This window comes from Vombatus ursinus, unplaced genomic scaffold, assembly GCF_900497805.2.
Source record: "Vombatus ursinus unplaced genomic scaffold, bare-nosed wombat genome assembly UNPS02014811.1, whole genome shotgun sequence".
In the NCBI taxonomy this organism is placed as follows: Eukaryota; Metazoa; Chordata; class Mammalia; order Diprotodontia; family Vombatidae; genus Vombatus; species Vombatus ursinus.
The window spans coordinates 15,975,228-15,997,707 of NW_020954589.1; the positions used below are offsets into that span (position 1 = coordinate 15,975,228).

General features: G+C 40.6%; 1 protein-coding gene across 2 annotated transcripts in view; it reads right to left on the reverse strand.

The window, feature by feature from the left end:
- Positions 1 to 18,162, reverse strand: part of BTBD9 (BTB domain containing 9) — a 501,893-nt gene extending 483,731 nt beyond the window's left edge. For both annotated transcript variants that reach the window (XM_027876446.1, XM_027876445.1), the window contains exon 1: positions 18,067 to 18,162. The gene's annotated coding sequence lies outside the window, so the exon portion shown is untranslated. The remainder of the gene's footprint in view (positions 1 to 18,066) is intronic.
- Positions 18,163 to 22,480: the final 4,318 nt, after the last annotated feature.

The following is a 22,480-nucleotide window of genomic DNA, read 5'->3' on the forward strand; positions in this document are numbered from 1 at the left end:
AAACTCTTGCTTCATCTCTGCCAGAAATTCTAGGTGAATCTGTGCCCAAATTGTTCTCTTTGAGGTTTGTCTTGTACATGTTTTAGAGTAATTCTCTTCTTCTGGATTTGTATCCAGAAGTCTATCACCATATTGGCTCTTTACGAAGGTGATTTTTTTTCTTTGCTCTTTCTTCTAACTTACTTACTGACTTTGGACTTTTATGTTTGGGCCAGGTTCTGTATACTTCTACAGGGAATGTTTGGGCTGAGCTTGTGATCTCTAAGGCCTTGATGCTACTTTCTTATGGTATTAAGTGTTGTGTTATTCCAGAATCTCAGGTACTAAGCTGGGAATCTGTATTCAGACTTTCAGTGCTTCCTAAATGGTGTGATCCAATGCAATCTAACTGATACCTTCTCGTTCTAAGATCTCCAAGTTCTTGACCTGAATTCGGGTTGGAGCAACATACCTGTAGGCTTGCCCATAATGAAATGCCAGTAGACTGCTGCTGGATACAGTCACTATTAGTCATGCTATACCAACCAAATTACAAAGGGGATACTTTACAGAATCTGATACAATAATAACAAAATTCATTTTGAAAAACAAAATATCTAGAATATCAAGGGAAATAATGAAAGCAATTAAGGATGAAGGGGAAAGAGCACTACTGGACCTCAAACAATATTATAAAGCAGCAGCCATCAAAATCATCCAATAGTGATTAAAAAATAATAATTAAGCAGATCAATGAAAAGGGTTAAACCAGAAGAATCAAAAAGAATGGAACTCAATAACCTAGTGTTCAATAAACTGGAAAACATAAATTACTTGGTAAAGGACTCCCTATCTCACACAAACTGCTGAGAAAACTGGAAAGCTATGTGGTAGAAATTGGAGCAATATCTTAAACCATATTCCACAACACATTCTAAATGAATATGTGATCTTAATATTAAAGATCGTACTATTAAAAATTACATTAAGGAATCATATATCTTTTATAAGTATGAGTAGGAAATGTATTATTAACCAAACAAGGGTTAGAGACAATTACAAAATTCCATTCAACGATCCAGGTCTCCTGTCTAATCTCCTCGCCTTATACCGGAAGAGGAGAAAAAAAAAACATTCCATTGAACACTAGTCTCTCTGAGGGAGGGAAGAAACAGCATTCCCTCACATATCCTGCCTAGTCTTCTGCTCTAGGGGGAAAGGAGAGCAACACCATTCCACCAGCTTCCCAACTTGTCCCCACTGAGATGACTAAAGTACAGCGAGGAATTCACTCTGAGGCCAAACCGTTAGGAATGTTAATAATCTCCCTAGTTCATTTCTCAGTGATTAAAAAGCTCTCACTTGGTCATATCTTTCACCCTAGATGAGACTATTCTGGGCACAGTAAAGCTTTCAGGTAACCAAGCCTGAGATCCTTAAAGAAGACAGCATTCAATATTCAGAGAAAGCAGCAGCAAGACCGAATACAATACAAAATAGGGCCAAGCAAAGGCTAGGCATTCATTCCCTCTAGAAATAGTAGAGTCTGGGTGTAACTCAAAATCCAAATTCAAGAAGTAAAAATGGAAGATTAAGTAAACAGACTAAAAAAAAAAAAACCAAAACTTTCCTTCCACCATTAAATATCTATTATGGTAACAAAGACGCTCAAGACACAGAGACAGAAAAGAATTATTCCGAACATCTATAAAAAAAAGCCTCAAAGAAAATTAAAACTTGGACATAAAGTTCAACAAGAATTCTTGGAAAGAATGAAGCAAGAGTTATTTTTTTAAGATTTTTAAAATAAACGAGAGCATTAGAGGAAAGTATTAGAAAAGAAATGAGAGTTATGAAGTAAAGACCTGGAAGATAAAAGAACAGCTGACACAAGAGGTACAAAATCTAACCCAAGAAAAAACTCTGAAAATCAGAATGGACCAAACAGAAGATAATGACTCCATAAGAAAACAAAACAATATTAAAACAAAGTCCAGAGACTGAAAAAAAAACGCAAAGCATCTCAGAGCAAAAACAAATTAGCTTTTAATAATAAAAAAAAGGATCAAGGAGAAATAATTTAAGAATCACTGGACTACCAGAAAATCACTACCAAAAAAAAGAAAAAGAAAAAAAAGCCAACATAATATTTCAAGGAATCAAAACCAAAAACTGCCCAGATGTGCAGAAATTGAAAGATTCTACCAGTTACCTGAAAGAATCTCAGAAATAAAAACTCTCAGAAACATTATAGCCAAAATCCAGAGCTTCCAGTTTAAAGAAAACATACTGCATACAGCCAACAAGAAAGAATTCAAGTACCAAGAGGTACTTGATCAAGTCAAGATATCCAAGATTTAGCAGCTACCGAAGCAGAAAGCTTAGAATATAGAAGTAAAGTCAAGAGAAACATTGAAAGGCAAATAGAAACAAGCAATTAGAAAGAATTAAACATAGATAAAGGGTTTAGATTTTAACAGAGGAAGATGATACAAGTGTCCCTTCAGAACTGTAACATCATTACACGTCATTGTTGTTCAGTTGCTTCAATCATGTCCTACCCTTCATGATCCCATTTGAGGTTTTCCTGGCAAAGATACTGAAGTGGTTTGCCATTTCCTTCTCCAACCAGACATCATAGAGAGAATTAAAAAAGCCAGAGAGCAGGTCTGGGAATGACTGTCTTGAAGTTTTTTGTTTTTTTAGAGAGAGCAAAAAATAATATATACTAGGAGAAAGGGGGGGAGGACAAGTGAGGGAAATCATCTCACATAATCAAGGTACCCTATAAAAGACTACACAGGAATAGGGAAAGCAGGCTACACCTCAACTTCAGTGTTATCTAAACTGGTCAAAGGGATGTAGAAAATAGGCGCACACACACACACAGTGCTATGTAGAACTACATTTTATTCAACTGGGTAACAGGAGGGAATGGGACAAGAAGAGAACAAGAGGGAGGGTAGATTCAGGGTTAGTCATAAGCAAAACAAATTCTAAACTCTGATGGTGGACTGTGAATAAACATTTCAAAGAAAAGAAAAAAAAGATAAAAGCCTGTGATTGGGCTCTGGGCAACAGAATGAGGATGAGGGGCGAGAGACCAGAAGCAGATTATAGAAAGATTACAGCTCCAGCACTGAACGTATTATACCCCTTGACTAGTAAGTCTATCCCTCTTAGCAGAGAAGGAGGGGAGCAAAGAGAGGAAAGAGTATAATAGAAATAGGACAGAGGCCAATACACAATTAATGATAAGTATGAATGTGAGTAGTATAAAACCACTCATAAAATGGTGGAAAATAAAATAGGTTGGAAAGCAGAATCCAACGATATATTTACAAGAAACACATTTAAAATATAAAGATTCACACAAACTTAACATATGAGTTGGAACACAATCTATTGTGCTTCAACTGAAAAAAAAAAAGACAGGGTTTGCAATCATCTCAAACAAGGCACAATCAAAAAAATGGAATTGATTAAAAGAGAGAATCCACATCATACTGAAAGGTTATCAGAGAAAACTAATTAAAAACAATATTTAACACATAATGTACCAAATGGCACAGCATCTAAATACATAAGAGAAAAGTTAAATTATTTACAGAGATGAAATAGATAATAAAATTATAATAGTGGGGAACCTTAAATGTACCCGTTTCAAAAGTAAACAAAACTAACCAAAAAATAAACAAGAAAGAAGTTAAGAACCAGAAAAGAATTTTTAAAATTTGAGTTTGATAGGTCTCTAGTGATTACTGAATGGGAACAGAAAGCAATAAATAAATTAGAAACAACTTTGAAAGACTTAAGAACTCTGATCAATGTAGTGACCAACCATGATTCCATCATACTGAGAAAAAATACTTAGCCAATTCCTAAGAAGACGTAATAGACTCGAAGTGCAGGATGAGACCATATACTTTCTGGACATATAAAACGCATGAATTTGTTTTGCTTAAATCTGTGTGTATTTGTTAAATATGGTTTGTTGTGGTTTTCTTTCAAAAAAAACTGAAGAGAGAAGACAGATTTTTTTATTCATTGAAAAAATAAAATTTGATTTTAAAAATGAAAGGAGAGATCAAAATTATTTTTAAATGCAATTAAAAGTAGAAACAGGCTGGAGTCCATTTAAGATGCAGACATAAACAAGAGGCAATGTGGAATAGTGGAAAGAACATGAAGAGGATCTGGATTCTTTTTTTTTTTTGTTGGTGAGGCAATCAGGGCTAAGTGACTTGCCCAAGGTCACACAGCTAGTACGTGTCAAGTGTTTGGTCTGAGGCCGGATTTGAACTCAGGTCCTCCTGACTTCAGGGCTGGTGCTCTATCCACTGCACCACCTAGCTGCCCCAGAAATCTGGATTCTAACACAGGCTCTCCCAGCTACTAAGCTCTATGACCCTGGAAAAATCATTACTCTCTAAGGCTCAGTTTCCACCTGAAAAATGAAGTTTAAGTTCAACTAGATTATCTTTGAAGTCTATTCCAGTTCTTAATATTCTTTACCTTTAATACAAATTATTCTGAGAGCCAGAAACAGGCTCTGGAAACCATGTTTTCTCAAGGAATAATTAATTTAACACACAAACTAACAACTTTCTGTGTAACAGTACAAAAATTCCAAGAAATGAGTTTCCAAGATTCTTTAACTTCCTAGATATAAGTATATAAAAATTTATGTCTTGCATTTTTTTCTGAAAATTGTCTCAATTGATTTTTGGGTTTTTTTATACCAAAGACAGTAACAGAGTATATTAACATTCATTATCACAGATTATAAACAAATTCTAAAATAAATTTTGTTTCACTAAATATGAAAGGAACTAACCACTAATTTTAAAAAGTCTAGTTCTTACAATGAAGTAGTTTCACTAACACAATATTTCTTCAAACATTTCATGTCTGGGGAAAATACTAGTCTGATAAGCTGGTGATGTTAACTAATCTGATTAAAAATAAAACTCTTCTTTAAAAATCACCCGCTGCTTCCATTTTAAAATCATATGTGTATAAACACATATCAGATTTGAGATATTAAGAGTATACTGGACAACCAAAAACAAAGCACTAATCATCTCACCTGGACTGCTGCCACATTCTCTTTGTCAAACTTCCAGTCACTATTCCCAACTTCAGTATGTCCTTTCATTGCTACTGCAGCAATAACCAACCATTGCTATATACACTACCTCCCTCCTCTGCGGCCCATGTGTGTGACACACGTGTAAGTGTATGTTTTAGTGTTATAGAAAGTTTATATATTAAGAGCAAAATCACTGAACTTATCAAGTGACAAAATTTTATATCATGGAGAAAGATTATCTCTCCCCCAATCTCATTAATTAGTTCTGCAAAAACATACCTTTGAGTAAAATAAACAGGGCAGTTAGTTTCACAGGAACAATGTTTATCATACTCAATATACAACATGGCAACAGTAAGAAAACTGACCCTTAGGAGAGTTAACACTATTGGCATCCAAGAGATAATAATAATAAATATTTATATAGTGCTTACTGTGTGACAGGCACTGTGTTAAGCACTTTACAAACGTTATCTCATTTGATCCTCACAACAACCCTGGAAAGTAGATGCTATTATGATTCCCATCTTACAGATCAGGAAATTGAGGCAAATAGCGGTTAAGTGAATTGCCCAGGGTCACACAGTTAGTTTCTGAGGCCAGATTTTAACTCAGTTGATCCTGGCTCCAGGCCTGGTGCTCTAAGCACTGTGCTACCCAGCTAGCCAGCATCTTAGCTCTGGTGATCATTTGATAACATTGCAGTGGGATTTTACAACATATTATGGTTAGGTATACTTATGTTGTACTGATGTCATGATTACAACTCAGTCTTGGAAACATTTATTAAGTGCCTACTGTGTATAACTTAGCACAGTAGATGGAGCCTGAAAGAACTCTTGCCTCTGACACATACTTGTGTCAGCATAAGCTGGTCACTTAACTGCTTAGTGGTCCCAAGCAACACTCTAAAACCATAGGTTACAGAAAAGTTGTAGATCTACACTGGAATTTCCCAACTTAATGAAATCATAGGTCTCAATCAAAAACAAAAAGTACCAAGCAATGCACTTGACAAAAAACAGACCCCTGCTTTCAAGAAGCTGATATCCTGTTAGAAAGACACAAAACCAAAGGACTGAGCACAATTAGGGAAATGACAAGTACAGGCTTCAGAGATGACCTAAGACTTGAAAGAATAGTAACTGACATTTAAAAAGTGGCCTAGAACTTACAAAGTACTTTACAGGCATTACCTCATTTGAGCCAGAGCAAACCGATGAGGCAGGTAACTACAGATATTATTATCTACTTTTCAAATAAACTCAGGTTCAAGAAGTGGCCTACTCTTGATCACACCATGTCAGAAGCAGGATTGGAACCCAGGTCTCCTTGACTCCAAATTCTGCACTCTATCCACTACCTAAGCTACTAATTTTAAGAGGTGAAAATGACTAGGCCGTTTATTCTGGGCATAAGAAACACACAGAAACAAGAAACTGAATGCTGAGTTGAGAGACCAGAAAATAAGCCTGTGTGGCTGAAACACTGAGTGCACGCACAAAGGGGAACAATATGAAATAAATCTAGAGAAGGAGGCTGAAGCCAAATTGTGAAGGGCTTTAATGCCAGGCAGTGGAGTCAACATTCTTTACTAGAAACAGTCACTGAAGATTCATTAACAGGATGAGTAGTGTGGTCAGATCTGTATCTTAGGAAGGTGCATCCTAGAAACTGAACTGGAGAGGGGTTAGATCAGAAGCAGGGGGACCAATTAGGAGAATACTGCAATAGTCCAGGTGAGCAGTGAGGAGGACTTGAATTAGTTCAGATCTGAAAGATACTGTGGAAGCAGACTCAAAAACACTTGGTGAATGGGAATAGAAGGGGAAGGTATGTAAATAAGCATTTATTAAGTGCTCATGGACTACTCAGATGTGGCAAAAATGTCTTTTTATAAAAATGATGGTCAGGATATTATACAAAACATAGCTATATGAGGCAAATAGTAATAAGGTGTAATATATCAACTTATAGACAATTACTTATATTGAGGGAGCAGTTTGAAGTGATAATAACATATTTAAATGATAAGGCCTGGATTAGAGATTGTAGAAATAGTAATAAGTTCACCTCTTTCCTTTTTTCTGTTGTTCCTTCATCTGAATACCACAAAACAAATGTTATAAATTTTCTACCTATCAGTGGCAATACATATACTATTCAGTCTCTGGTGGACCTGTGCTTGCACCCAGGAACAAACAGGAAGAAATGCTTTGATATCTTGTGTGAAGAAAACATGATATCTTAAATATGAAAAGGGAAAAAAAACTAAAATCAGGAGTTGCTTAATACAAAATATGAAAAAAAATTATGTGATTTCACACAACATCCAAACCTGAAGAGATGTGAAGACAACTACTAAAAATCAGAAAAAAATGACTCTACTACTGGGAGTATGAAATGCTTTGTATTCTTCAAATGGGGGAGGGGGGAAGCATAGCAGGTAGCTGATACAGAATTACAAAGAAATTGCCAAGAATTAGGTATTTAAAGATGCTGGTTGCTATGAATTCGACCCAATAACCAACAGACATTTGATGCCACACGACCATAGTTACTCTGTGTAATATGCTGGTATTTGCAGATCCTACTTTTAAATTTATATGCTACTCAAAAGGACATCACACACAATAAAAGAAGGCATTACAAATATGGACCCCATGCCCCAATATCCATCATCACTTCCTTCTCCCAAGTATTTTCTGAATATCTAATGCCAAAAAAAATGTGACTCAGTATTGCCAATGCCTGACGTATAGCAAATACCATAAATAAATGCTTCCTGAAAAGGTTCCCTTCCCATAACATTATTTGATACTGAGGTTTGTAGCAATAATATAACAATACATCATGATCCTAAGAGACTTGGTTAAATGACTGCCTTGATTCATTATATTAATAGGAGAAGTAGCATAAGCAATCAGCAAAAAAAAGTTATGATGCTAAAAAGTTTTGAGGACTGGAAGATACAAGTGGATATAAGAAACTATAATAGTTAATGGTCTCCTATCAGTTGGCAAGCACTTATTAAAGGCCTTCAATATCAAATGCCCAATGAGGCTGGAAAGTTAAGCTGAGAACAAGTTGTGAAGTTAAAGCTTAAGAATTTTTATTTTATCCAGGAGGCAGTAGGGAGCTATGCAAAGTCAGTCACTTTTGCAGTCAGTCTGAGTGACCTCATGTTTAAACCTTGCTTAGACTTTGGGTACCTGAGTAGACATGCCTACAGGAAATGGTAATCCAGAAATACTTAGACACAGGGGAGGAGCTGAGGTGGTACATAATCCATCTCCTCATGATATGTATGTATCAATCAACATATTTTTGCCCTTACATGAAGTTATTTAATTCTGTTTATAAAAGCCAAGCACAGTTTGAAATCCTCACCAGTCACACCCAATTGCTTGCTGCCTTGGTATGCTAATAAATTACCTTTATCTGTCCTTTCCTCAGTTTGCCTTATTAACCAGGCCAAGGCTGGAAGGAACTAAGATGTCTTTCAACAATTCTGGCGACCACAAGGGGACACACATCACTATACTGGTTGAGCATCTATCCAGTTCCACAGCCTGGCATAGGGACTTTCATTCAATCTTGAGTCAAAGTTGACTCTCAACAGTCATTTAGTTTTGAAGTAGTCGGAGAATTAAACTCCCCAAACTCAGGAAGGATAAGGAGAAATAGGTCCTGAGCCCAAAACTGATTCTTTCTCATTTGTGCACAAAAATATAGGAGCCATGGCAAAGAAAAGGGAAGTAATGTGTAACTACTTGGTCTTGACCTTACATTAGGTTGCTAAGGGACAGAATAGTCAAGGGATACCAGTATCATTACAGAATCAGGACAGCTGTACTTGCTAAAAATCAGACTTAAAGATCTAGAGCCCCCAAGCAAATGGATATTTATTGGCAATGTTAGGTAAAACTTTCATAACAAGACTGTCCCTCATGACCATGTCCATGAGAGGCACCAGTCTGCTCCAACAGACTTCCATCATATAATCTGGATTCCTCAAAAACAAAGCACCCTCAAAAACCACTTTTGTAGGAAATGATCAGAGGAGAGTACATGTCCCTTTTTCTCTAGGAGACGTATTATGGCAGCAATCCACTCTACTCTTTTGGATGGACTCAGTTACCATGATTAAAAAAATTAAGACCATTATAAGGAACCATAATCCCACTTGAGAGGATATTGATAAGTTATTAGATGTCCTCACAAAGACAGCAAAAATCCTGTACTATGCTGCAAAGTTAGGCGATGAACATAACTTCTGATTGGAGTTATAATGAGGGGAACTGGGGAACATTCAATGATGCGAAAACAACCCTCTATGATGCTTTAGTGCAGGTGACACAATAACCAATAGATTGGGAGAGATTTCATGACATTACTTAAAATTCAGGTGAATATCCCAATGCTTTGTGTGCTGTCACCCAAAAATTTTTTCAGAGCCAGAAAATGAGAATGATCTAAAAGCATTTGCTTCTGCCTATGTTAATCAACTGACAACACACATTTACAATTAATTTCATAAATTCTGCCCTAGTTGGAGTGGGAAAACTAATAGTAAACTCAGGAATTACACTGTACGTGATGGGCAGAAGGAGAAGGAACTTAGCAAAGAGAAGAAAAGGTTAAGGAAGTGAAGATTTTGGCTGCTGCCATGAAGGGGGCAATGCAAGAGGGAAGAAGAGAAGGGACAAAATACTGGAATGGGAGATTTACCAAACAAGGGGGGAGAGAGGCAGTGTGCTTTTACTATAAAAAGGAGGGGCACTTTAAGTGGAATTGCAGAAAACATGAATGGCAGGAGGCCTGCAGCAGAGGGCAACATGTTCCAAGTTTTCCAAAAGGGGCCCCCATAAGAAACCAGCTGCCACATGAAACACCGCCCCCACCATTGCCTTCCCCATCTCCCGATCACCACAGACAACAGCCTGTACTTTTTTCTGGATAACAGGGATGAATATTTACAATGATGGGAGGAGGGAGGGTACCTGCAAACTGGGGATGTTTCTTGAGAATGCTGAAGAGGATTTGGGTGTAGTTAAGGAGCCCTTACTTGAGATTACTGTTAAGGGGAAACTGTTTGGTGGACACAGAGGTGACTTTATTGGTACTTAAGTGCCCCATCTTCCCCCAGGTCTCCAGGTGTTAAAAACTGAAAGGGTAATAGCAGTCTCAGGAGAAAGTGAGATGTTCACCTTAACCACCCTACTTAAAGTAGATACTGGACCTTTAACATGTTTCTACTCCTTTTTATTAATGCCTAACTGCCCTGTCTCATTGTGAGGAATATTATGTAAACTTGAGGCCATTATTTACTATGATCTGAGAGGGCTTAGATTAGAATACAAAGGAAGTTATTTGGCTTATTGGATTAGAACCCCTAATGTCCAATTTGTCTTTTATGAAACTTACCTGCCATTTTGTGGGGTTCATGAAGTCAACGGAACCCATGTGGACCCAAACTAAGGATGAACCTTGTACAAACAATATAATATCAATTTAGAGATTGTTAAATCTATTCCAAAATTCATCATTGCTTACATCCAGCTGGGAGTAACAGAGCCATGTTAGTCATTTTTCAAAACCCTTGTATTGACAGTGAGGAAATACAAGGTGGATGATGATGGCCTACCTATATACTGATTTGACCAGGACCTGAGGGCTATCAATAATTTGGCAACCCGGGGGCCGGAATGGTCCCAAATCCTATTTCTATTATCACCAATATTCCTCGCAATAGAAAGCATACTGTTATTGACTTGTGTGCTACGTATGGTTTTTTACTGTTCTGGTAGGTCCAGACTCATAGAATCTACTTGTCTTTGTTTGGAAGGGGCAGCAATAAACGTGGACCAGGCTGCCCCAGGGCTATTGTGAATCTCCTACTCTATTCACACAAGCATTTGTCAAAGACCTACAAGATGTCTACCTGCCCTGGGGATCTTGCTTAATTCAATATGTTGATGACTTACTGCTCACCACCCCTTTCCAAGGGAACCTATGGGGGAAATACCCTACACAGTTCATTAAAAGAACTACCAAGTCTCCCCTTTAAAGTTACAGTTTTGGGGCAGCTAGGTGGTGCAGTGGATACAGCTCCAGCCTTGGACTCAGGAGGACTGAGTTCAAATCTGGCCTCAGACACTTGACACTTATTAGCTGTGTGACCCTGGACAAGTCACTTAACCCTGACTGCCTCACCAGAAAGCAAAAAATAAATAAATAAAATAAAGTTACAGTTTGCCCTTCCCACAGTGCAGTACTTGGGGTATGAGCTAAGCCCCAACATTAGGGCCTTGACAAATGATAGCATCCAGGGTATCCTTCAAATGCCAATACCAAAATCAAAATACCATGTACATGCCCTGCTGGAGATTGTGGGATATTGCCACCTTGAGATTCCAGAACTGGGGGAACTAAACAAGGAACTAGTTGCTTATACAACTAAAGAGGTCCTGAGTCCTCAGAGACCTTGAAGAAAACAGGTGAGTGAAGTGGGCGATGGCATCCCCATCAACTTTAGGACTGCCTGCTTATGACAAGCCTTTTTTTTCTTTTTGTACACAAATGGAGAGAGGGTTGCATCAGGAGTTCTCACCCAAAAATTGGGGCCCCATCATAGGCCTATTGGTTACTATTTATACCAACTTGATGAAGTGGCACAAGGTGCTATCCGATGCCTTTGGGCCCTCATGGCCGCTGCTGAGCTTGTGAAGAGGACCTAACTCTTTCTCCTTGGCTACTCATTGACTCTCTATGTGCCTCATAGTGTTGCTGCCATTTTACCCTGTCTAAGATGCAAGCCTTATCCCACCAGTGAGTGGCTGTTTATTGGGTAAGCCTTTTGTCCGACTCTAATCTCTCCATTCAGCACTGTAGTATCTTAAATCCATCGACTCTCCTCTCATATCCCCTGAAAGATGATGAGGTGCTGCAGTTACTTTGAGGTAACCAAGGCCACAGAAGAGCCCACAGCCCCACAGCCTGACCTTAAAGGCTGTCACTTGGGGGAGCCCAATCTCACAATGTTCACAGATGGTTCCTCCTTGTATGAAAATGAAGTACAAGTATCTGGGGGAGTGGTTGTGCCTCCTGGAGCTGTTGAGTGGGAGGCTACACTCTGATGGATTTGCGGCACAGAAAGCCAAATTTTGGTGGTGCTGACCAGAGCATGCCAGCTGGCCAAGGTACTCCAAGTGAACATTTACAATGATTCCAAATAAGGCTTTGGGGTCTGTCACACCACTGGTCCCTTGTGGAAGCAATGTGGCTTCATCACCACAAATGATCAGCCAATATTGACCAACTTTTTCAAACTGTATTGCTTTCCAAGGTCATTTCCATGTATTGCCTGGATCCTTAAGAGCCCCCAAAGCACTGCTTATACTTTCTGATAGCCCACCCACTGACTATTCTTCCTTAGAGAAACTGAAACTGAAGTCTGGGTGACCAGACACAAAGCCATTCTCTGAGATGGCCTGTAGGTCATGCCAGATAGGTGCCCCATTGCACCTAAAAGATTACCGTGCCTCCTTTGCCAAACAACTCCATACCCTGGGACATATGTGAAATGAGGTCCTCGTACTGCAAATTTACTGTTCACCATTTGCCCCCAGTGTTTATGCACAGGCCCATCACATGGTCTCTAGCTGCCTTTTTTGTCAACAGTTCAACTCCTCACAGAAGTAAACTGTCACATAATTTGGGAAGGACATGGATGACCCTACCATTTGAACACCTGGAGACTAACTTTATTGAACTGTCAAAGTCTAAGGGCTACAGATAGTTTTGGTGCGCAGAGACCAACAGAGCCAATTTGGGTAGATGCCTTTGCAGAGATACAAATCACAGCAAACATAGTAACAAGGTGTCTGATCGAGGACATAATATTAAGATTTGGCCTGTCATGTACTAATGACTGAGACCAAAGGCCACACTTTACTGTAGAATTAACTAAGCTCTCCAAGTGTTTTGGGATAATCCTAAGCCTTATCACTCCCTTATCACCCACAATCATCAGAGGAAGTTGAGTGGCTACATAGAGAAATTAAGACCCTTCTGGGAAAACTATGCCAGGAAACATTGTTAAAATAGACCCTGGTACTTCCCCTTGTGTTGTTCCCACTTAGAAATCTTAGTAGGCAGGATTGTGGATTATCATGTTTTGAAATTCTGTTCAGTAGGCCACTGGGGCTGGATCCTGAGAGCCTGACCCTAGCCACAGATGAAAGTCTGATAAGATATATCATCTCCATGTCTAGTTCTCTCACAGGATTGGAAGGAGGCAGGGCTGATGCAAACTCTGCCTCTGGAAGACACAGTACATTCATTTGAGTCAGGAAACTACATGTGGATGCACAACTGCAGGAAGACATCCAGTCTCCATCCCTCCTGGAATGGACCTTTCTAGGTCCTGCTGACCAGTCCTACTTCTATCACGGTTGCCAAAGAGATGCCCTGGAAACACCACTTTCACATGAAGCCTACAGTGACTGACCTCAGTCCAGCTGAGGAAGCAAGCCCTGATCAGTCCCTGGACCTACTTAAGTTGAGAAAGGACTCCCAACACCAATCAATGGTCTTTGTTTGGCCACTTGTTTGTTTGGCCCTAATAATTATGACCTAATCCCTCACCTACTAATCTATCATGCATTTCTTTTTGGCACTTTATGCCCTGCTTTGAAACCCTGGGAGGAGAAACAGAAAAGCCCAACACTTATGTGCATCTGATGCACCATGCTTTTAACTGAACCAACTGCTAGATATGAACACATGCCCCTTAGTCCTTAGCAGAAAGTATACCCCTGGTAGGCATGATGTCAAACATCCAAGGCTTATGTGATTATTTTTTTGCAATCAATAAGACAAACTTAAATACAACACCAAATTCTACAGCCATGGGCTGGAAAAATAAGTCCTCCTGCTCATTCACTTTTAATTGAGAAAAGATCACTAATCTTTTGCAATTTTTGCTCCCTTGAGCTTGAAATACAGTCAGCCACTGGTTCTGTGTCATGAGCAAAACAGGACACAAGGTCAGGAAATGGGATGGCAAATGGAATACAACTATACATCCCTGAAATGAAATGTGATTATTCAGGACAGGAAGGGCCTTCTGAGAATTTTTCTTAAGCTAGCAGCCAGGTACACACCAGTAGATTTTTTAGGATAGCCTCACAACAGGAGTTTTATTTCCTATCTAACAAAAAAGTGTATTACCAGCTCCCTTCAAATTATAGGGAAGAAGCAGGTTGTAGAGGGTGCTCTTTGGCATCCAGCCCACACCTACTCGGCCTCCTAACACACCTCTGTGAAGCAAGTGTGTTGCTATCCAAGTTTCTGTTACACTTTCATCTTTAGTAGGAGAGCCTCGTTTCCCAGGATATTGCCCACGTAAGGGTCTGGATGCAGAATAGCACTACTGAATAAAATGAACAAATTTTTGCAAGTATTTGTTAATAAATCCATAGGCACAGGGGAGAAGCTTAATCTGTGGCCTTACAAAACAGGCTAGCTCTAGATTTTCTCCTAGCAAAGAGGGGAGGGGTATGCACTCTCATAGATCAGGAATGTTGCATCTAAGTTCCTGACAACTTCAATGACATTTATACCCATACAGTCTCGGTTCAGAAAGCCTGAAACAAGTTCCAAGAGGATGGGAAGGAACCTTAGTCCTCATGGGAATGGCTAACCTCTTGGTTCCCCACTACCTTATGCCGAAGTATCTATCTGTGGGGTTTCTCTTGTATTTCCTTATAGAGATTATGTGTTGCTTGTGTTTACAATGCTTCCTTTGGTGCAAAGAACTGATTTCCGAGCCAACTCGCAAATGACAAGCAGCAGAGATTAAGGTGATGTAGCTGAGGACATAAAGAGTGATATAGATCTGACTGTGATGCTGTGCCATGAGTACAGTTAGCACCAAAGAGGGTACTGTGCAAAGTCAGCCACCTGTGCAGAATCAGTCTAAGTGACCACCATGTTTAAACCTTGCTTAGACTTTGGGTACATGCACAGCCAGCCTGAAGGAGATGGTGGCCCAGAAACAACCCCTGCATATATATGCACACTTAGACAATAGGTAGGAGTTGAGGAAGTACATAATCCATATCCTCATGATATGTGTATCAATAAACTTACTTTTGCCCTTATATGAAAGTTGTTTATTCCTATGTATAAAAGCTCCAAAAAATTTGAAATCCACACTGGCCACAGCCAAGTGCTTGCTGCTTTGGTGTGCTAATAAACTACTTTTAATTTTATTTTCCTGAGCTTGCCTTATTGACCAGGGTGAGGCCCAAACCAAGATTTCTCTTAACAAAGCCACTGGAGTTGATTGAGTAGGGGAGTGTGCTATGGTCAGATCTGTGCCTAAGGAAAATAACTTTGGCAAATATAGTGAAGATGAGATGGTGAAAGACTTAAGGAAGGGAGACTAAAAAGCTGTTGCAACAGTCTAGGTAAGAGGTATGAGGGCCTGGACATGGGTTGTGAGTGGAGTATATGTCTTTTTTCTTGTTTGTTTTTTGTTTTTGTTTTTTTTGGCTAGGCAATGGGGTTAAGTGACTTGCCCACAGTCACACAGCTAGTAAGTGTTATTATGTGTCTGAGGCCGGATTTGAACTCAGGTCTTCCTGACTCCAGGGCCAGTTCTCTATCCACTGCCCCACCTAGCTGCCCCAGTGAGTGCAGTATATGAACAGAGGAGACAAAGGTAAGAGATGATCTGAGATAGAAAAAACAAATCCGTTAACTGAAATGATATGGAGAAGAGGGAAAGGAAGGAATCAAAAATCTTATCAAAGCTACAAACTGGGGAGACCAGGTTCGAAGATTCCTTACTTTCTGGGAGACCAGAAGAATAATGATTTTGCCAGAAGTAGGGAAGTATGGAGGAGGGGTGGGTCTGGATGGAAAGTTGTTGAGTTTTCAATGTCTCCAGGATATTCAGTTTGAAATGTCCAACAGAAAACTGGCGATTCAGGACTGAAATTCAGAAGAGATTGTGGGAGGATATAGAGATTTGAGAGTCATCTGCATCCAAATAGTAGTCAAACCGAAGGAAGCTTATTCAGTCACCAAAGGAATGTAGAGAGAAAAACCTACAACAGAGCCTTGTGCAGCACTCACATATAAGAGTGTACGATATGGATGACAATTCAGCAAAGGATACTGAGGAGCAGCCAGAAAAGAAGTGGAGGCAAAGATACAAGCAGTTTTTTTTTCAAGGACTTTGATAGAGAAAGTGAGAATTTTGGATGGGAATGGATATAGGATGATATTAAGGGTCTGATAAGGTCTGGTGATGACTTTTAAGACTGTGGAAGACTTGGCAAAGTCTTGAGACTTCAAGGATTCTTAGATACGGCACTTTCATTTTTGCTCTACAAAGAACCATAGTAATAGTTAACCATAGTTAATGAACTTTCAGACTCTAACTGAAGACTTTTTTTAGTTTGGTCATCTCTCTTTTTATTTGATCTTTTCTTGATCAAAAGGAGACCACAAATGCCTGCCTTTTCCCCTAGCTCTAATTACTAGATTGTTAGGTAGCCTAGACAGAGAGTACTGGCCTTGGAATCTCCAAGACCTGAGTTTGTATCCTGCCTCAGACTCTTAGCAGCTATTATTTAACCTATCTCAGCCTCAGTTTCCTCACCTGTAAAATTGAGATAACAGATTAACACTTCACAGGATTGCTATTAAAATTAAATGAGGTAACACAGGTAAAGTGCTTTGCAAACCTAAACTCACTTAGAAAGGGGGTTTCAAGTCTCAGTACATAAGGTTCAGTAGCTATATAAATGTTAGCTGCATGTTCGATATTATTACTACTTCAGCACTCCTTTGTTTAGAGATAAGAACTGTAAAGCACTTAACACAGTGCCTGGTACACAGTAAGCCCTATATAAACGTTAGTTATTATATAACTAGAACAGATGTCAGTCTCCTCACTCTATTACATCAAAAACAATTTGACAGAATGTCAGAATAAGGACATTGGTCTGATAACGTGTTGCACCTTTAGATACAAACTTGTCCAAAAACTAGTCTCCCCCATCTCACAAAAAGTAAGAAACCTAATTCTTTCCTTTCAGGTCCAGTAAATAAACACTACGTGCTAGTTCTTTTTAGAAAAGAACGCTAGGGGCAAAAGAAGCCTCCCCTACTTCTCATGACCTGGAAGTCAACAATATGACAGCACTGTAGTAGAATCAACAGGAAAAGTGAGTGTCTAATGGAAACAAACACTTGAAGAAGTCATCAGGCTTGCAAATACAAAGGCCGAAGACTAAGGGGATGGCAGGAACAAAACTAAGATACAGCACAGGCGCTTTATTGCAGACACGATGCAAAGTTGGAGACCTTAAGTCAACAGGTTGGCTGCCCAAACCTCCACCATCTCCTTCTGCAAGACGTGGGTGTGCCTGAGGACATGACACACCAGGCTGTGATTTTATTAGAGCTCTTCTCCAACGGAGAGCACAGTGGAGAGATGGGGGAGCCACAGGAAAGAAGGCTCCGGGAAGGGCCAGGCGCTCACGCCAACGTCCTCCTCCCCCCATCCCCCCAGCCTGGCCCCTGTGGTCACCTCCTTTCCGGCCCGGGGAAGCAGCCGTCAGGAGGGATCCCAGAACCTCCCTGGCCCTTTCAGCTCTAACTTCTCCGCTCGAGGGTCGCCTGGAACCTTCCCCCTTCCCACCCAGGCCCACTGTCCCAGCGCTCATCCCAGAAAAACATGAGCTTCCCCTGCCTCGAGAAGCCACCGGCGCCACAAGAGGAAACTGACCCTTGCGGGTCCCCGTTTGGAACTTCCGCCCCTTCTCCGCCCCCGCCCACGGAGGGAGTCGGCTGAGGGGGTGTGAGGCTGAGCGCGGGGCAGGCTGGGGCGCGCGTCCACGAGAACCGGGCCCGCGCAGCAGGTGCGGCCGGGGCCTTCCCCCCCTCGTAAGGACCCCTTCCCCCCCCAGGACTCTCACCCCGACAGCGTTTCCCAGAGACGCAACCACCACGGCCGCCGCCTCTTCCGACCACTTGGCTCCCCGGTCGCCGCCGCCGCTACAGCTGCCGCCGCTGCGTTCGTCGTCGTCGTCGTCGTCGTCGTCGCTGCCGCCGCCGCCGCCGCGGCGCGCGCCCGCTCCCACGCACAGCTCCGTGGCCGCGCCCGCGCCAGCTGCGCGCTGGCGTCACTTAGCAACCGCTAGAGACCCGGCGCAGCCGAGCGTCGATTATGGCTCCGGAGCGGCGGCGCCGAGCTGGGCGTCCCCAGAGCTGGCTGTGGAGCTGCGCTGGCCCCCGCTGCCCGGCGCTTGTACCCCTATGGCACCGGGATGAGTTGAGACCCCCCCCGGGGGCGTGGCTGATAGCCGGCCCTGCCCTTGCGTCACCTTACGTCACTGTATGTCGTCACCGCTGCTCCACCACGTCACTGTTGTAGCCGGGAAGGAGAGAGGGAGCTGCCTTGGCTGCTTGGCCCGCGCCTGGCCCCATCTCTGTCAGGATGCCCGTTGGGTGAAGGAGATAGCGTTGATGGAACAGGGATGAAGGAACCTTGGAACTGGGGGGTTCAGAGGACGAGGTTCAAGAGCCTCCAACTTTGGGGGAGGGGTCCGCCTCGTTCTGGAGATGAGGGCGGAGTGGCTTGAGAGGTCAAACTTGGGGGTATGGCCAGAACTTACCCAGAGATACTGTTGCCTCCCGCCAGTCTTGGAGGGCTTTCCAGAGGAGGTTTTTTGGAAAGGGGAATCAAAAGATCGAGGTGGACCCCAAGAAGTACCGATTGAGGGTTATGTTGAAGTACCATGTGATAAATCAATACAAATCTCCATTCTCTGGGACGAACAACGCTGCCAGAGTTGTCTTTGCTAGCAGTTGATTTAATTGGTTTCCTCCCCCACTTTTTCTAAGGCCTAGATAATAGTGGAGATGTCTCTACCCTCTGAGAAGTCCTGGACCAATAAGTTGTCATCCAGGAGTATTGTAATGTCTTTCAAGAGGCAGAATACACATACATGAGAAAAATGCTTTGTAAAAACTGGAACAGATAAGTATAACTAAGTATTCAAGGGCTGAAGAGCACACGGAGAAGAGTGGTCATAATCAGATGAGTTTAATTTGGGAAGATTTCCTAGAGGAGGTGAGTTTTCAGTTTCTCGTGAATCTCCAACCCAACCCAGATGGATTTCTCTAAGGCTCACTTGTATGATCAAGTCCTTGTTAGGTACTGTTAGAGCTCTGCCATTCTAGGAGTAGGGCACAATGGTGGTTCAAAATCACCAAAAAAAGTTTCATTCAATTAGAATTTATACAGCTATTCACTAAACCCAAGAGGGGGATACACCCCTGCTTCTCTATAAAAGAATGACTGGATGCCCAAGACCTTTCACTGAGTTCATCTTTTATAGTCACCCCAGGTCAGTCCTTAAGATTGGTTCCCCCACACACATATTCTGATCTTCTTATCCTATTTCACTGCCTCTAAAACCACCCACCCATATTTATTTTTAATCCTTTTCCGTTGAAGAAATATGTACATCTTTGATAGAAAAATATTCTCAAACTGTGTGCTATACAATTTGAATAAAGTTTTGTTGTTTTGGTTTTTTTTTGTGGGTTGGTTTTTTCCCCTCCCATCTTGTTCTAAGGAATTCTACCCAGTATTTTTCCATTCCAGACACTACTGGTTTGTCATCAGTTATTTACTTGCCCAATAATCCTCCCCAAAAAATGCAGTGATTAGAAATAGCAAATAGTAAGTCTTATTTTTTGGTACAAACATTAGCATTCTATTTTTATAATTATAAAATTTTTGTTGTTCAGTCACATCCCTCTCCACACCCTGCAATCTGTCCAGCCAAGCTGACTGCCTTTTCCAAACACACCACACTCCATCTCCAGTCTCCATGCCTTTGCACTGGCCACCCTTCAATAGCTGGAATGTCCTGCTTCCTCACCTCTGCTTCACAAAATCCCTCCCTTCCTTCAGGACACTGCTGAAGCACCCCCTTCTGCATGAAGCTCTTCCTTATGCCCCCAGCTGACAGTGCCCTCACTCCCAAACCACCTTTTATTACTTTGTATCTATTTTTATTTATTTTCTTTATATTATGTGTATTTATATGTGTACTTTACACCCTCATTAGAATTTAGGTATTAGAATTTAAGTATGTTTGTTTAGGTATTATTTCTTTGTATTTTTGCCCCCGTTGACTGGCACATAATAAGCGCTTAATAAATACTTGATCAGTTGATAAATGCTTATGATACCTACTGGATATTTTCTACCTACTTTTCTGTTTGTTCATGTGGGATTGGCAACATGCACCATCTGACATTGATAAGCATCTACTATTTTTATAAGGTCTAAGATTTTGAGAATAAGGTTGGAACACTATTTTAATTCTTGAAAAGATTTTTTCTTCTTTTAGAACCTCAGAATTGGAAAGTATATGGGCCTCCAAATTAGCAGATCTGGCCCACTTGGCACCAAGGAGTCTTTGGTGCCTGTTGGAGAACAGCATACTAGCCCCTGGAATAAAAGGACATAAGCTTCTAGAAAGTAGCTTAAGTTGGGATAAAGTGCCCATTCTTTGCCACTCCCTTCATTTTGGCTTCTTACACTTAGATGGAAATCTTTGGCTATGAACTCCAATGGACTCTACCCTTCACCTGTGCACCTACCATAGTAGGATCATCCTGTGGGTCCAACCTCCTTATTTACTTCTGAGGGACTAAGAAGTTAAATGACTTGCCCAGGGTTACGTGGTTAATGGGTCTAAGGCAGTATTTGAATCCAGGTCTTTCATCTACCTTGTATATATCTTATATGTACATAGTTGTTTGCATGCGCTCTCATTAGAATGTGACCTCTCTGAAGGCATAGACTATTTTTGCCTTTTTTTTTTTAATCTTCAGCATTAAGCACAGTGCTTGGCACATAGTAAGCACTTAATAAATGCTTTTTGATTGACTAATTCCTGACTACAAATCTGCATCCCTATCTATTATGCCACAGGGCCTCTCTCTGATAGTGGAATGACTTAGCCTTCAGATTATATCTGCTCCGCTGATTTGATGTGTTTTTCTCCAGTGGTCCTAGGCAAAGATGGAAAAGACACTGAGTCTGCAATCAAGGGACTTGAATTCAAATCCCAACCATGCTACTTATGATCTCTGTGATCTTGGGCAAGTCACAATCTCCCCAAATCTTAAATTTCCTTATTTGTTACAGGACTTATACTATCTATCTTCCAAGATTTTGGTAAAAAAAAAAAAAAAATTGCCTTAAGGGTTACTAATATGTAAACAATTATCCCTCCCCTAAGGATTTCCTAATTACAGGTACCAATCCTGCCTCAGGCAGAATTTGGGAGAAAGAACCTCAGAGTCACCAAAACCAACCCCCATTAAGTGCTTATCCTGCTTCCAATTGGAGACTTGCAATAAGGCATTCACTAGTTCCTGAGAACTAGTTATTCTAAGATCCTAAATTATTCAATTTAGTAACTCTTAATTGTTACTAATTAATCTATCTAGATCCTAAATTGTTCAACTTAGTAACTCAGTTTGGAAACTTTTTATTACAATTGTTTGGAAACTTTTAATTACAGTTATCCCCTCCACATTGTGACTTTCCTCATCATGGTTTCAATATATCAAAGGTCAGCATAAGAAATTAAGTGGAAATTTTGGTGGAGTTTTACAGAAGCCCAGACTACACACGAAGACCAGCAGATGACACACAAAAAAAGTTTAGAAACTCAGAAATGCATAAAATATATGTATAGTATTGTATAATATCAACCAATTTTATCTTTTATTTCAACCTTCAGAGTTTGATTAAAAGAAAGCAAGCAATTTAGGTGAGATATATATATATATAATATATATATACATATCTGTTATATATATGTTTATACATATCTATATGTATATATAGTTTATTCCTTAAACATACATGCGTGGGAGTCAGAAAATAATTCTGAGCTCAAAGAAAGGCTAGTTGAAGAAGTGTTATATTATACCATATAGTAACCCCCCCCAGTGTAGCCCCCCCCCCCAACTCAGGAACCTAGTGTCTTTCATTAGTCAAAATTATAGTTCCACAAAACTAATAGGATGGCCCCAAGATGTCTGGCTGACAACTGTAAACATAGGGTGTCACAAAAAAGGGAGGGCCATGAAAAGATAAGGGAACTGTCCAGTGAGCCATGTCCTTGGCAGAAGAATGTTCCCAGTCAGCAAAATCCAGCAGGAGGGCTTGGATTCACTCTGAGAGCATGCAAAGCATGCCTGTTATGCCAGGGTGCTCCTGGCTGGTTAGTCCAGGTTTTGGTCCTTATTCAGGGGCTGAAATGATCTCAAATGACCATTTAATACCATAAATATACACAA